General features: G+C 45.0%; 1 protein-coding gene across 1 annotated transcript in view; it reads left to right on the top strand.

Annotated features, from left to right (window-relative positions):
• Positions 1 to 669: 669 nt before the first annotated feature.
• AHNAK2 (AHNAK nucleoprotein 2) overlaps positions 670 to 14,304 on the top strand; it is a 54,061-nt gene continuing 40,426 nt past the window's right edge. The window contains 1 exon segment of the mRNA XM_030950055.1: positions 670 to 1,046. The gene's annotated coding sequence lies outside the window, so the exon portion shown is untranslated.

Here is a 14,304-nt window from a genome sequence, read left to right as displayed (position 1 = left end):
GTGTCATGGTTTGACGCTGGCGTATCTGTCTTCAGTAGCTACACCAGCTGCCAATATTCAAATCTGAGTACCGATTAATTTGACCACAGCATCCCAAAAATCTCACTTCTTTTTCAAACCAAGACACTGTGAAATAGAAACAGGTGAGAGGAGGGGCTGGGAATTATCATAAACCCGGTTTTGCTGATTTTAAGCAGTTTCCCTCAAGTGTAGAGTATCAGCACACGGTGAACGCAGCTCTAAGCACTGGGGCTCCCACCTTGCCAGCCACCATAGTGCTTCCCTTGGTCTAAGCACTGTCAGCTCAGCCATCTGGGGGCTTTCGCAAAGAATCAAACAGCTGATAAAAGTGACAAGGAAAATGAACTTAGAGAGGGCACTGGGACAGCCCTCGAAGCCCAACAGCGCTGTTGTGACAGGCTGCATCCTGCGTGTGTGCATGCCTGCATGAGAATTTACTAATACATACAACGCTAATTACCCGGTTATGTCCTGGAGCAAGGCTGGGAATGAATTTCAGGAAAAGAGATGTTTGTTTTGCGCGGGCGCCCACATCCCATATACTCCCAGTGCCGCGGAAATCGCCCCGCATCTCCGCCCTGCAGCCGCCGCAGCGAAGCCGGGAGCGGACACGGAGCTCACGGAACCCCCTGTGCCCCCATCCCTCAGCGTCCCCCGACATGGAAAGCCTGACCAGCACCAAGCCCAGGCTCTGTGCCCTGCTCCCGCCTCGGCTGAAGGCGTACAGCTGTTGCCTGAGCAGAGAAAGGGATTGGGTTTCACAGGCTGTGTAATCTGCGACAGTGCTCCCTGCCTTGGGCAGAGCAGCGAGCCTCACCCAGGCTCAGCCATCCCCTTTCTGCCCGTGAGGAACGCCCCGGCCGACATAGAAGGAAAATTGTTTGCTGAATTTCTGCACAGCCCTCCTTCCAATTGCTGGAGAGAGAGGGGGAGTGAGAGAGAGAGAGAGTTTAAGGCAGGCTCTGCACTGGTGTTCTGGGCTATTTCAACTTCAGGGCAACTTTAGAGAACTTCAGTTATTTTTGGTAAGTTTTTTTCTTAAAACCCAAACGTCTCTCTCTCTCTCTCTCTCTTTCTTTCTTTCTATGAAATCTCTGGTGCAGATTGCAAAAGTTTGCAGTAGATGATGGGCTTTTAAAAATGCAGAGAGATGTGGGTGTGAGCATTTCGTGTCCTTTGGTACAGAAACCGGACTTTACAATTGTAAAGACTCAATGTTCCCAGCTGCTGTACTTGATAAGCGAAACCTGAAGATGTTGTGTGTTAAATGACACTGCTGGGCAAAAGTATGCCCAGAGCTTCAACCGAGGTGCATCTCACCTGGTGTAAACCTTTGCCCCTTTCCTGTGTATGGGAAGAGGTGAGATCAGGGATGAACAAATGTGTTCACCCTGATAAATAGTTTCTGATCCACGTTTTTACACAGGGGGTTTCAAGCCTCTAAGCCTCCCAAAGCTTTCAGAGGGATGTTGGTTCTTAGTGTATACACACCCCTCCATTCAGTAATCTCTATTCCAGATCATGCATGTTGTTTTTCTTACTTCCTCTGTCTGTATACTTAACCCATCGGGACGATCTCAAAGATAGTGAAACTCTTTTGTAGTGCAAAGAGCCAATCCCAATGTTGCAATGAATTTCAGGGTGCAAAGAGCCATGATCCTGCAACGAGGTTGATTTCTGATGAATATGAGTTTTCTGTTATTTGTTATTATCCTAGATATATGTTTGGATTTTATAATACCTCTGCTCCTATAAGAGAAATACTATTTATGTGGATACTATATCTCAATAGATACTCTTTGCAATACATATATATACTGACTTGGCATTAGGATCTCTGAATGTTCATGGAATTTGAGACTAAGATTAACCTTGAAGCATTCAAAAAGCAGATCCATAACCTTGTCAGTAGAAGTTGGGTACTGGAAGTGCTCACTGCAAGGCTGCTGAGGCTTGTTCATAAAGTGCTGGGAAATACACAGGGTAAAATGATTCTGTCCACCTGTCCAGGTTCATCCATGTACCCTGATACCTTTCTGAACGTGTGAATACAGATGGTCAGAAGTAGAACTTGCAACAACCTGTAGAGAAAATGAACAGTCCATTCTCTCAAAGCTTCAACAGAAAAGAGAGAAAACATTACTCATATGAGAGAAAAGACCAAAAGTCATTGCTAAAACAAAACACAAGAAAACAAAACAAAACAAAACAAAAAAACCATAATTCTTTACAATTTATGACACAAAGAGCACAGAAGGTTGAAAGATGGCTTGTAAGAGACACTGTATGATCACCTGTTGCATGTATGAGGGAAAAGGTCTAAGTGTTGCCTCACTCTTTCTTTTACTATAATAAAAATGACAAATTTTGCAGATCTAAGCAAATCAGAAGTAAACCAGCTTACAACAGCCAATTTACTTTCAAAATATATCCTAACATAGGTCAAAAATCCAGCATTAAAAAAATGTCAGATGTTTAATGGCGCGGGAAAACATGTAACATCTCAAGATTTATGGGGTTTTATTGGCCATGTTTAAAAATGATAAGTGTGACTGGAACTTTTAATTGCAGAAAGTGTATAACAATGGAGTTAACAATAACTCTTCAGCAATAAACTGAGAACTATAAATCTGCTCCAGGCGCTCTGCGGTGCTGACACGCTCCACCGTGGCCGTAGCTTTTCTGTGCAAGCATGTAGATTTGTTAGCTAAAACTGCATTTTACTATCTTTGGTGTGGCACTCTCGTAAAGTAAACTCTACTATTAGATTATGAGGCTTGTGTAAATCTCTGACTGAAGTCAGTTTGACTCTAGTCAGTGCTCGTAAGCAATGCATTGGGGATGGCTGCCTTCCAAGCTCCTCTGCAGCGGGTGTTAATGGCTTTGCAGTCGGACGGGGCAGCGGGAACTTCTGGCAGTGGCTGGCCAGGGGTTTGGAGATGGCACGTATTCCCTGCTTTTAATTGTCTTGGACTCTCCGTCTGTGTTCACAAAACTATGAGGTCAACGTGCCTCTATTTGCTTTTGGCTGTACTTGAAGCTCATCACTGAAACAAAATCCAGCAGTCTGTAGCGCGTGGTTATGGGGAATAGCTGCAATCTGAGTTAACCTCCTGCTGACTTCAGGGGGTTCAGTGCCCTGTGCTTGGACACGCCTTTCTCCAGGAAGGCACACCGTGAACTTCACAGGTGTTTCACTTAACCTTGTCACTGTGAGTGGAGGGACAATGTAAACCCCATCAGGGTCTTACTGAGATGTCATGGCTTCCATGAATGTGGATTGGAAGGTTTGAATCTCCAGATATACTCAGAGATTTGGGTTGTTTTTATTCCTCAAGTTTTCTACTTGGGCAAAGAAGTAATTTCATCCTGTACAAGTGTAAAACACTGAGGGATTAGAATAAGATTTTTTCCAGGATTCCTCACATTCAGAGACCTAAATAATTAGAATACAAGGCAGTGTATTTGAAAGGTGTGAAAGCTTATAAGCTGAGTAAATATTTGAGTAAAGAGACTCAATCTAATTTTTCACATCTAGCTATTTTTGCGTTCCATAATGTTGCTTACATTTGGAAACAGCAAAATATGCCCTGAAAAAAACCCAGCATTTCCTCCTCTGGAGAAACATCTCTGTGTGTTTGTGGGCTCTGCATTGCAGGTACAGTGTGAACCAGTAAGGCTGAGAAAAGCCTCACCCTTAACCTTGTTTGGAGTGCGGAGGGGACCTGGCCCTCTGCACCAGCACGGGCAGACCCAGCAAGGGCAAGCACTTGCTCTCAGGCAGACTGCCATGTCCCTGACCCCCAGTGCACCAACAAACTGTTTTCCTGACAACACCAGCTAACAACTGCTGCCTTGTCTGCTTCCCTTTGGTGTAACATCCCAGCAGGCTTTTCCCTCCACAGCCAAGTGGTGGAGCAGGGCTGAGCGATGAAGGGGATTCAGCTCCCGGTGGAGCTAAGATTAAACCCGACCAAAACTGATTTTCCATCTCTCCACATGCTGCAGGAATCAAGGCAACATCCTTGTGGCAGGGAAGGTCCTTTGGGTGACCCACAGCTGTGCCTGGCTCCAGTGTGGGAGGGTTATGCCTGCACCAAGGAAAATTTGATAAATTGACGTTTGCTCGTTTCACTCCGGATTTCAGAGTCAAGGCTGGAATTCATTATTTTGTATTGGAAAACAAAACCTCAGGCTAGGAGAGGACTGTTCACAGGCTAAACACTTCCTACCAACATGTTTACTTCCTGAGAGGGGGCTATAGGTAGCCAAATGTCTGAAAGTCACTGCTGACTTATTGCAGAGAATAAGTCTGCAGTTTTCTGTCAGAGAAGGGGATGACCAAATGTGTAGTCCAGAGTGACAACTGAAAATAATGAGTCCAGAGTGAAACAAGTCAAACTATGCTAAGGGTGATATGGCACGTAAATAATAAATAGGCCAAGATAATTGATAGAGGACCCATCAGTAAGGGACTGCAGCTCTGCAAGGGAGAGAGTCCCAGGCCATGGTAACTGCCCAAATCCCAGTAAAATTCCATGGAGCAGGAATGCAAGTGCCTGAAGAAGAGCAGGCACCAAGTCTACTTCATCTGCCTAATAAAGATAGCAGTGTCTTCAGGGGGCAGAATTATCTGTTTTTCAGAAACACAAACAAGGAGATAAGGTTTATATGATTTCCAAGCTTGCTGATAAATGCTCGAGACTCCAAAGCCACAGGAACTGCTCTTCACTGCTGGGCAAATGTTGTTTCTTCTCTGTAGTTAAGAGAACAAACACTACTTGATTTTGATAGCAGTGCTCTGTACCTGACTTTCACAGAGTCAGAGGAGCAGCTCTTATCCATGCAGCCCTCTGATTTTAAATACCTTTTACCTGCCCACTGACCTGCCAGTTCTCTCCCCTGGAACAATGGTGTGTTTGCAGCCTCAGCCAGCCAGCACTGAAAAGCAAAGGTTTCAAGCTGCACACACTTCTTCCCATTTCCACAAGTCCTAGCTAAATGCTCTAATAAACTGTAACAGATATAAAATATTCCACCTTGAAGTGCATCCTGAAAGCTCACACATTTTATTAGTCCAGGCATCCCCACTTTTCCTAGGATTCCCATACTCCATACCAGCCATAGGAAGGAAATGTCATCAGGTTTCCACAGGTCCTCCCTTCATTTACTTGCTGTGTGATTTACTCCAGCTCCTGGACCTTTGACTGTCAGCCAGGCACAGTGCCCTACTTTTCCCTCAGTAAACACATGCAGGAACTTTCCTTTCCTTTTCCTCACATCACTCTTTTTTAATCCAAAGAATTTGCCTTAGCACTATTACTTGGAGGAGTGAATTCCAAAGTGGGAATTTTTGCCTGAGTAGAAGAAACTCAAAGGACATGCATGCAGGAGCAAAAATTATTAAAGTTAGCAAATGGGATAGTAAATTTTCCACACAGCAGGAGTGGTTTTAATTGATGCTTGCATTGTATTCCGAAGGGGGAAAATGGCTCAGTGGCACTAGGCATCATTATCTTGAAAATTAGTTAGAGATTAGTTAGCTTTTGGTGAACCTCAAAGAAGTTAGCAGCTCTCCTCAGATCAGAAGATCAGATAAGCATCCAAAAGATTGGGTTTGATTTTTTTTTTTATTTGCTTGAAAACTGAGCGTGGTGGTATTAGGTCAAAGGTTGGGCTTTATGATCTGGAGGTCTTTTCCACATTTAAAGATCCTGTGATTCTGTGTGTGTGAGTTTATTGGAAGGCCTATAAGAGATGAAGATCTGTGAAACTGTCATGAGAAAGTTGGTGGTTTCAATTGCTGTTGTTTCCTGATATGAGCTGAACTTCCCCTATTCCTGCTTCTAAAATCAGCCGAAAGCAAATAATTTACAAGAACACAAAAATGTCATTAAACATTCCCCAAATATTTTCATATATGTTAGAGCTGATCTGATTTATGCCTCAGTGAAAGGTTGCATTGATTTTTATATGAACTGTATCCTCACCCTCCTTAGGGCTGACTTTTTCACATAATGGGCTTGATTATGAGAAAAAAAATTGTTTGCAGAATGAATAGCTCAGCCAGCCCAGTGCCCAAAGAGTGAGTGAGAACTCATTTTGGAGGCAAACTGGGCATTTTCACATGAGAATGACTACATGCAGCACTTGGGTTCATTGTGATGCCATCTTGCTACTCAGGCTTCCCATGAACAGTGGTGGGTGTGTGTTCTTAGGTTTTGCTATCAGTATCCTTTAGGGGGACACGTCTCAGACTAGAAAATGATTGACTATGTAAGTGGTGTAAAACAGACTCTCCACACACAGGTATTTATGAGGGGACATTCCAGTGATCCACAGAGCTGGATGGAGGCCCCCACAGGTCTGCTGTGAAAGGAATAAATTCAGTAATGGCACTGTGATCTTATATCTGTATTTGGATTATATGTTCACAGTGGATTTAACCACTGCTTCAGTCAGTCTAAAAGCAATCTGTGAATGAAAGGGTTTGGATGGAGATAGCAGGAGAAATCATGTTTTTCTTCTTAAAATTATCCTTCCTCAGAGATTAAAAAAGAAGCTTTTGGATAACTGTACTGGGTTATGGCAGGAAAGCTCATCACAGGGATTAGTGCATTAACTACATAATTATAATGTATACATTGCATGCTTCACCAACCAAATACATAAACCTTATTTAGTCTAAATAAACCTTAAAGCCCAAAGAATAAGCCTAGCACTTTCAGATAAGCTCAAGCATGAATGTAATCTCTCCTTAATATACCAGCTTTTTTTCTTAGAAAGAAAACAGTGTGCTCAGTTCATGTGACAACAAATCATCCCTGGGTCTCATGGTGAGGAGATCAGAGCAGCCATCAGGAGTCCCTGAGGAGCCCAAGCAAACTGTCCACAGCAGCATTTTCCTGGGAGCTCTGCCCAGTGCTTCCCCCTCCTTCTCTCCCTTTCTCACTTTGCTTTTCTACCATGGATAAACAGCTCCAGTCCTGCAGAACCCCTCACTTCCCAACCACATGGCCAGTCCCAGGCCATGGGACCCCTCCCAGAGACCTGGATCATCATTTCCCTTCTGCTGCTGCTGCTGCTGCTGCTGAGCACAGCAGGACTGGGAGTGTGCAGGGTGTGTGGGTGCCTGAGGGGTCCCTGTTCAGAAGTCAGGCTGCTCAGAGGGTATTGGCAAATACAGCATCCCAGACAGGCAGGATCTCAGCAGCAGTAGGTAGGGAGAATCTGGCAGCAGAAATGTTATTTGGAGGGCAGCAGTGTGTTGTCATTCTGGGGCCAGCATGAGCAGGTACATGTGTCAGCAGCCTTTAGTGCACATCAGTACGGTGATGTTGTAGTCAACCCATGGGCTCCAGAGCACAAATTGTCACACAAATTCAGAGCTGCCCCTCTCTTGATTAGGAAAATGCTGCAGTCCCTCTCTGCCAACAGAGCCGTGGCTTTTCCAGGAGAGCAGTGCCTGGTGCAGGGCAGGGAAGGCTGTGGCAGGCAGCTGGCAGAGCAGAGGGGCGGTGGTTCTGCAGGTTGGGTGCTTGCAGGCAGGCAAAAGGTGCAATGCCAGCAGGGGCACTGGGGGCACTCAGCACTGCAGGTGCTCTGCAACAGAGGGGGTGAAGCACCTGAGTCAGAATAACTTGTTGGATGTGGACCATAGTTGATAGCATGGCTTGGGAAAGAAAACATGTGGAAAAAAAATCTGATTTCTTACTTTCAGTTTTTAGAGCTTTTTTCCCCCTGAAGAAATGTTTAACTTCATACAGCACCCATGAAGGAGGATTGTGACAGGGCCACCTTGAAGTCCTTTGCAGCTGGTACCTCTGGGATCAGTCTGCTTGGCAGAGGCAGCGTTGAGGGAAGATACCTTGGCACAAAGACAGGTATGGGAGCAGGGGAGCCCACAGCACACCCCCCTACCCCAGGCTGCTGCCTCAGCAAGGCTGCCCAGAGGTGCCTGCAGGCCCTTGGGATGCAGTGATGGACTCAAAGACAACTCCAGAGCAGGGACAGAAGCAAATGCCATGGAAAGAAAACCAATGATTTTGGATTATTTTTCAAGAGCACTGACAAAGCAGCCAGCAGGGCCACACACAGACACATCCAGCCACAGGCCAGTGGAAACCAGTGTGGGTGAGACAGCCTCATGCAGCAAAATCCCATGTGGGCAACCACAGCATTTTCCAGCCCAGGAGAAACACCTTGTAGGAGTTGTGGTGCCCCAGAGCTGTGTTGCCCATCAGCAACAAGACAAACTGCAGTGTGTTTGGGCTGTCTCTGCTGACTGCTGCCCCCATCATCCTCAGCTGGGCTTCATTAATTTATTTGCCCTCCTGTGTGTCTGGAGCTTATTGCTGGTTCACATTCAGTCCCTGGCGTGCTCTGAAGGAGGGGGATTGGAGTCAGCAGATCTCCACTGTGAAGGAGGGGGACTGGAGTCAGCAGATCTCCACCCTGGTGTTTGATAGGGAAGCGGCGCTTTTGCAATGATCCCCCAAGTTGTGACATGCACTGGAAACTGGTCCTCTGCCAGCAGTCCTCTGTTCAGGGAGCTGCAGCTGAGCTCAGGTGCTGCATGAACACCTCTGCACTGTCACTCCGTTGTCTCATGGCCTTGACTGACGAAGTTTGGGCCCCATGACAGCACACACAGATACAGCCCATGGACCTGGGGCTTTCATTTGCACCAGAGCAAAGGGAGGGCAAAAGAGCCATGAAAACCCATTATGAATGTTTCCCCTCCCCACAAATCCTCCCGTTTCAAATTCCCAGTAAGAGATGTAGGGGGGAGGGAAAACCATCATCCTCTAATCCAGAACAGGAGCTGGCTGTCATACCAGCACAAACAGACCACGCCAACTCCTCCACTAACTCTGCTCTTGTGAGGAGACAGAGATGGACTGCGATAAGGTTTTGGCTCTCAGACACACTTGGAACCATGGGGAAGGCCAGCCAGAGCCTGTGCATCCAGGGGAATTGCTAAATCAGCACTGACAGATTGCAGCAAGGAGCAATGTCCTTGACCTGGCTGCAATAGCTCTGAGGAGCAGCAGTGAGAGCTTCCTGCTTCACAGGGACTTTGCAGACAGCAGTGTCTCTGGCAGGAGCACAGGCTCAAATCTGTAAAACTAACTGTTGTTGCACAGAAATGGCACAACCAGCCATGTTTGTCAAGACCTATTCTTCATTCATTGCTGCTGCAGTCTGAGGGCAGGTTAAGGTCCCCACCTTAGGCGATACACAGTGTCCTGCCCAGGTGTGCCTCGGAGGATTTAGAAGGTTTGTGTCACACAAATTGAGCAAAATGGAGGTGACAGTAATGAGGAAACCGCAGAAACAGTTCTACAGAGAAAGAAGAAAGGCTTTTTCGAGGTGCATTTTTGCCTGCTTCATTGTTTAGAAGATCTCAGAAAATGTTGGTGGTAGTAAAGCCCTGCTGGGCTGGAGCAGAGCTGTGGATGCAGTTGCCCAGCAGTGGCTTCATGCAGAGTGCTCATGCTGGAGACACCTGGTACAAGAGCATCTAAGAAGACCATGAGCTCTATGACCTTGCCATGTGTGGATCTCCAGCTGCTCTTCTGCAGAGGAGCAGGAGACTGCTGCTCTCTGACAGGAGACCTGAATGCAGAATCTGGAGGGCATTTGTTTCTCAGTCAAGAGAAGGGAGGGAGTTCAGTGTTTTAGGCAACCTGCAGCTGCTGAAGATTTTGTTCCCGCTGTCATGCCCCTTCAGTATTTGGGTGAGAGGAGGTGCAACATGAAATGCTGCATTTCCTTTTAACTTCTGTCCAGCTCCCCTGAAGTGTCAGTAGGCAGAGCAGCATGTTGGAAGTGGAGTTTTAGCAACAGCAGCACAACACCTACAATCCCAGTTGGATTTGTATGATGACAGGTAGGAAAAATGGAATGGCATTCACCTTGAAGGTGAGAAAACAGGCAAGTAAGAGTGTGCTTAACTGCTCAGAGACATGGACTTACCTTGGGCTGACAGCAGTAAGGATATTTTGCTGACAAGACATGAGGTATTTGATGGAAATGAGATTTACATTGCTTTTGGAAAATACATGAACATGGCCTACCACACAGACACCATAGATAGCTTAATAAGTAATTTTTAAATATTTGGACATTCTGTTCACAAAATAAATTGATGGGAACATTAATTAACATTAATTAGCAATCAGTCTTTTGGCAGACCTGAGTGGCTTCAATGAAAGAAACATCCTGACAGACTTTACTACCTTTCAACAAAATAAAAAGATACAGAAGCTTGTCTTAAATTTATACTTACAAAAAGCATCGTGTAGCTTGCTTTTTTTTTTTTCCCTTTTTTTTTTTAGTAGTACTAGCTCAGATTATTCACTGCTTGGTTAAGTTTCTGTCATGGTTTAACCCCAGATGTCAGCTCAGCCATTCGCTCACTCCCTCCCTCAGTGGAATGGGGAGAGAATAGGAGGAGTAAAAGTGAAAAAAACTCGTGGGCTGAGATAATAACAGTTTGATAGATAAAACATAATCCACACACAAAGGCAAAGCAAAACAAGGAATTAATTCACTGTTTCCCATTGGCAGGCAGGTGTTCAGCCATCCCCAGGAAATGAGGACTCCATCACAGGCACTGGGGAAGACAAATGCCATGACTCTGAATGTGTCCTTCCCCCTCCTTCTTCCTCTTCCCCCAGCTCTATATGCTGAGCAGATGCCATAGGGTCTGGAATATCCTTTGGGTCAGTTGGGGTCAGCTGTCCCAGCTGTGTCCCCTCCCAGCTCCTTTTGCCCCCCCACTCTGCTCTGTGGTGGGGTTGCTGTGAGGAGCAGAAAAAGCCTTGACTCTGTGGAAGCACTGCTCAGCAATAACAAAAACATCCCTGAATTATCAACACTGTTTCCAGCACAAATCCAAAACACAGCCCCATACCAGCTACTATGAAAAAAAAATTAACTCTACCTCAGCCAAAACCGTCACAGTTAGAAAAACTGTGGTTTTGTAGTTAGTGGTTCTTTGCAAAATCATGAAATATATATGTGTATGCACAATGCCTATCTATATAAAAGTAGTATGTGCTTAAATGAGTTTTGCACTGATAGGCTCCTTGGCAAAGAAATCACTTTTAGTTGTCCATTAGGGCTGGATTCAATAGAAATTTTGGCTGACTTTACTGCAAGCCTTGGAAACCATTGGAGTATTCAAGACTTAGGCAGTCAGATGCCTGCTTTAATTTCTATTGACAAAGGAAAAGGAGGGATGAGTAAATGTAAAACATTTCCTTCCAGCTAAGAGAGGCAGCATGGTGCAGGGGGGAGGTGGAATCCAGCACATCTGGGTTGAATTTATTGCTGGCTCTGCTGCCAATTTGCTTTGTGACTTTGAGCAAGTAATTTTTTTTTCACTTTGCTGTCTTACTTTCTGCAAGGTGGGGAGAGCTCACCTGGTTTCACGTGGTGCTTTGGGCAGGTGGAGGCACTTCCTTGGTGACCATGACCAAGATGGGGCAGTTGCCAGGCTGGCAGATTAATGAGTGCCAGGCAGTGCTGTCTGTGTGACAGAGGGTGCAAGGGGTAGCTGTGCCTTTTGAGGGAAAGATGTTCATGAAGTAGCACCATGCCTGCAAAATCATGTGCCCATAAGTGCCAGTAACCAGTGCCTCCTACATCACAAAGTAATTTGGAGCTGAAGTTGGGTTGGCAACCTCTATCTGTGATCTCTTATTTCATTTTCTACAGCACTCCTAGGGAAGAGCAATTGCTTTGGGGCTAAATCACAGAGAATGAAGTGGCTGTTTTTAAATGGTCTCTGTGCTTCCTGGACCCAAAGCTGTTTTCACATTCTCAGTGTGGAGGAAAGAAGAAGAAGGCTGGCAGCTTCCTTTTTTTTTTTTCTTTTTCGTAAGATGCATTTTCTGCCAAATGTGAAGAACTGAAAAAGCATGTGAAAGCCAAGAGAGAGTCATATATGGCCCTCTGCATGCCACTACGACTGTGGTCCAGCAGTGATACTTGGGCTATTCCCAGAAAATTCCTGCCTATCTCTTATTTGCCTTTGTTTCTCACTTTATACAGCACTGATGTCTTAGTGCTGCTTGCTGCATCCACCAGTGGAGCTCATGGCTGATCTACAAAATCCTTGCATTTTTTTCTCAAAGCATTTACTCTTACAAGGTTGCAGGTGTGATTGCTATGAGCAGTGATGTGTGCTCTTCTGGATTTTGCAATATGAAGTCAAAGCTGACCTCAACCCATATCACAGTCTGAATTACAGGATGAATGCAATGTAACATGCCATGTATCAGTTTCAGTGGGGCCAAGTGGTGTCTTGCTTGAGTAGGCACAGAATGAAATATCAATACATTAGGATTTAATCCTGTGGCATTAGATGATCAGCAGGTATCATATAAGTCCTACTGATTTTTGTAAGCTTCCATTTATGGGTTATGATATGTCCTTATGATCCTACTAGTAGATCAGGATGTCTTTCATGAAACCTTTTGGAAATACCTGGAACCTGAGAGCTTGGGCAAATTTATCTCTCCACAGAGTTGTACAGGAAGTCAAGACTCTGTTGAGGATGATACAGATGATGGAAGAACCTGTCAGGATTAGTGATAATCATGTGCCTTTATGCACTGTACAGATCTGAGAATAAAGATGCAATATTCATGTCTAGAGACAGAGTGATTATTAAAATCAATAGAAAACACTGGTGGAGACTGATCTGATCTATACACTCTACTGCAATATTCCCCTTTATTTTTTTTAACCTACAAAAGAGAAAGGTTATTGAGAATAACATGGTAGGTGTCCCTTCAACTGCACTGATTTTCTCTCCTCTGCAGGGTACATAATGTATTCTTCTCACAGTAACATATTTGGCAACTACAATCAGTCAGTTGAACTGCAAGACACCTGGTTTCAGCCTCTGACTGGGTGGGTAATGCAGTCACATCCCCCCTGTGTGTCTGCCTCCCCCCCTGTCCAGCCCCCTCCTCCTTTGGCTCTCTCTGTTAGTTTAACAGAAAGCCCTTTGGGGCCAGCACTGTTCTCCATTGTGTATTTGTACAGCATAATGAGGTGTCAGTCTTGGGGCAGGCTCTTGGAAACTACTAAAGCATAAATGGTAATAAAAATTAATTAAGTGAATACCCATGTCCTAGGTGTCAAGGCAGGGTGTAAAAATTATCTCCAGTAAAGTGGTCTGAGTGTTTTAAAGTGTGATACAAAGCTTCTCCAGATTTCAGAGGCTTAAATCCATCTCAGCATGCAGCCAGGACTTCCTGCAAAAGTTCTCTAGTCCTGCACAGACAACTTTGTGATGTGAAGTGAAAGCTGGATTTGAATTGCCATGGGTTAAAGGCGGTTATTCCCACAGTTCCCATTTCCTAATGTTTTCCACTTATGATGTTCTTCTCTCTTAATGTTCGTGGTAACTTATGCCAAAAAAGGTGTTTCCTATCATGTTCTCCTCACATTGTGTGTTGTGGTTTAGGGATTTTTTTTTATTCCATATTTTCAATCCCCAGAGAGCTAAGGTTAGTCATAAACATGCTTTTGGCTATCAGATTCATGTGTGGTTTGCTATAGCAACAAACAAAAGCATTAGTCAGAAACTGGCATGAAGCTATAAACACATATTTTTTTGTGATATTACCCAGAGTTAGCTGAATTTATCTGGTACACTGTTGCCACATGACTGCATTGTATTTAGACTATAATCCTGGTTGAATAGGAACATCGTAGAAAACCCAAATAATACATTATGGAGAAATAAGCAAGTCTTTTAACTGATGTTGTTAACTGTCTGAAGATCATGGCCAGATTCTGCTATTGCGCCGTTATAAATTCAGATGAACACCTTCAAGACACAAATTAAGACCAGAGGCTAAAATCAGAATCTGTATCTGTGGAATAAAAGGAGAACTATAATTTTAAAAAAATCTTGCTTTGCCTTTGCTGTTTTCACCTCCATGATTCTACTGCAGCAAAATGATTAGAGGTAGGTGTTACCAGGTTGCAGTAGGTGGTGTAAGTCCACTGCCAGCACTCCTGGGACACACTGTCTGCAGCATGGCAGGGAGGGAGCCCTGCTGAGGACAGTGTCTGTCTGGCTGTGCTTGCACAGCCCTGGGAAGGTGCAGTTTGTGCAGAGCTGCTGTCTGTCCAGCCAGTCTGGACACGGCAGGAGTGGCTGCTGCAGCAAGTCCTGGCTTCCCTGGGGGCTTGGTTGGGTTTGCAAGGCGTGCACTGAAATCCCACAGCTCCCAGTCCCTGAGCCAGCCGGTTTAAAGG

This window comes from Camarhynchus parvulus, chromosome 5, assembly GCF_901933205.1.
Source record: "Camarhynchus parvulus chromosome 5, STF_HiC, whole genome shotgun sequence".
NCBI classification, from domain to species: domain Eukaryota; kingdom Metazoa; phylum Chordata; class Aves; order Passeriformes; family Thraupidae; genus Camarhynchus; species Camarhynchus parvulus.
Note: the sequence above shows the minus strand (reverse complement) of the source record. Positions and strands in the feature narration are given on the sequence as shown.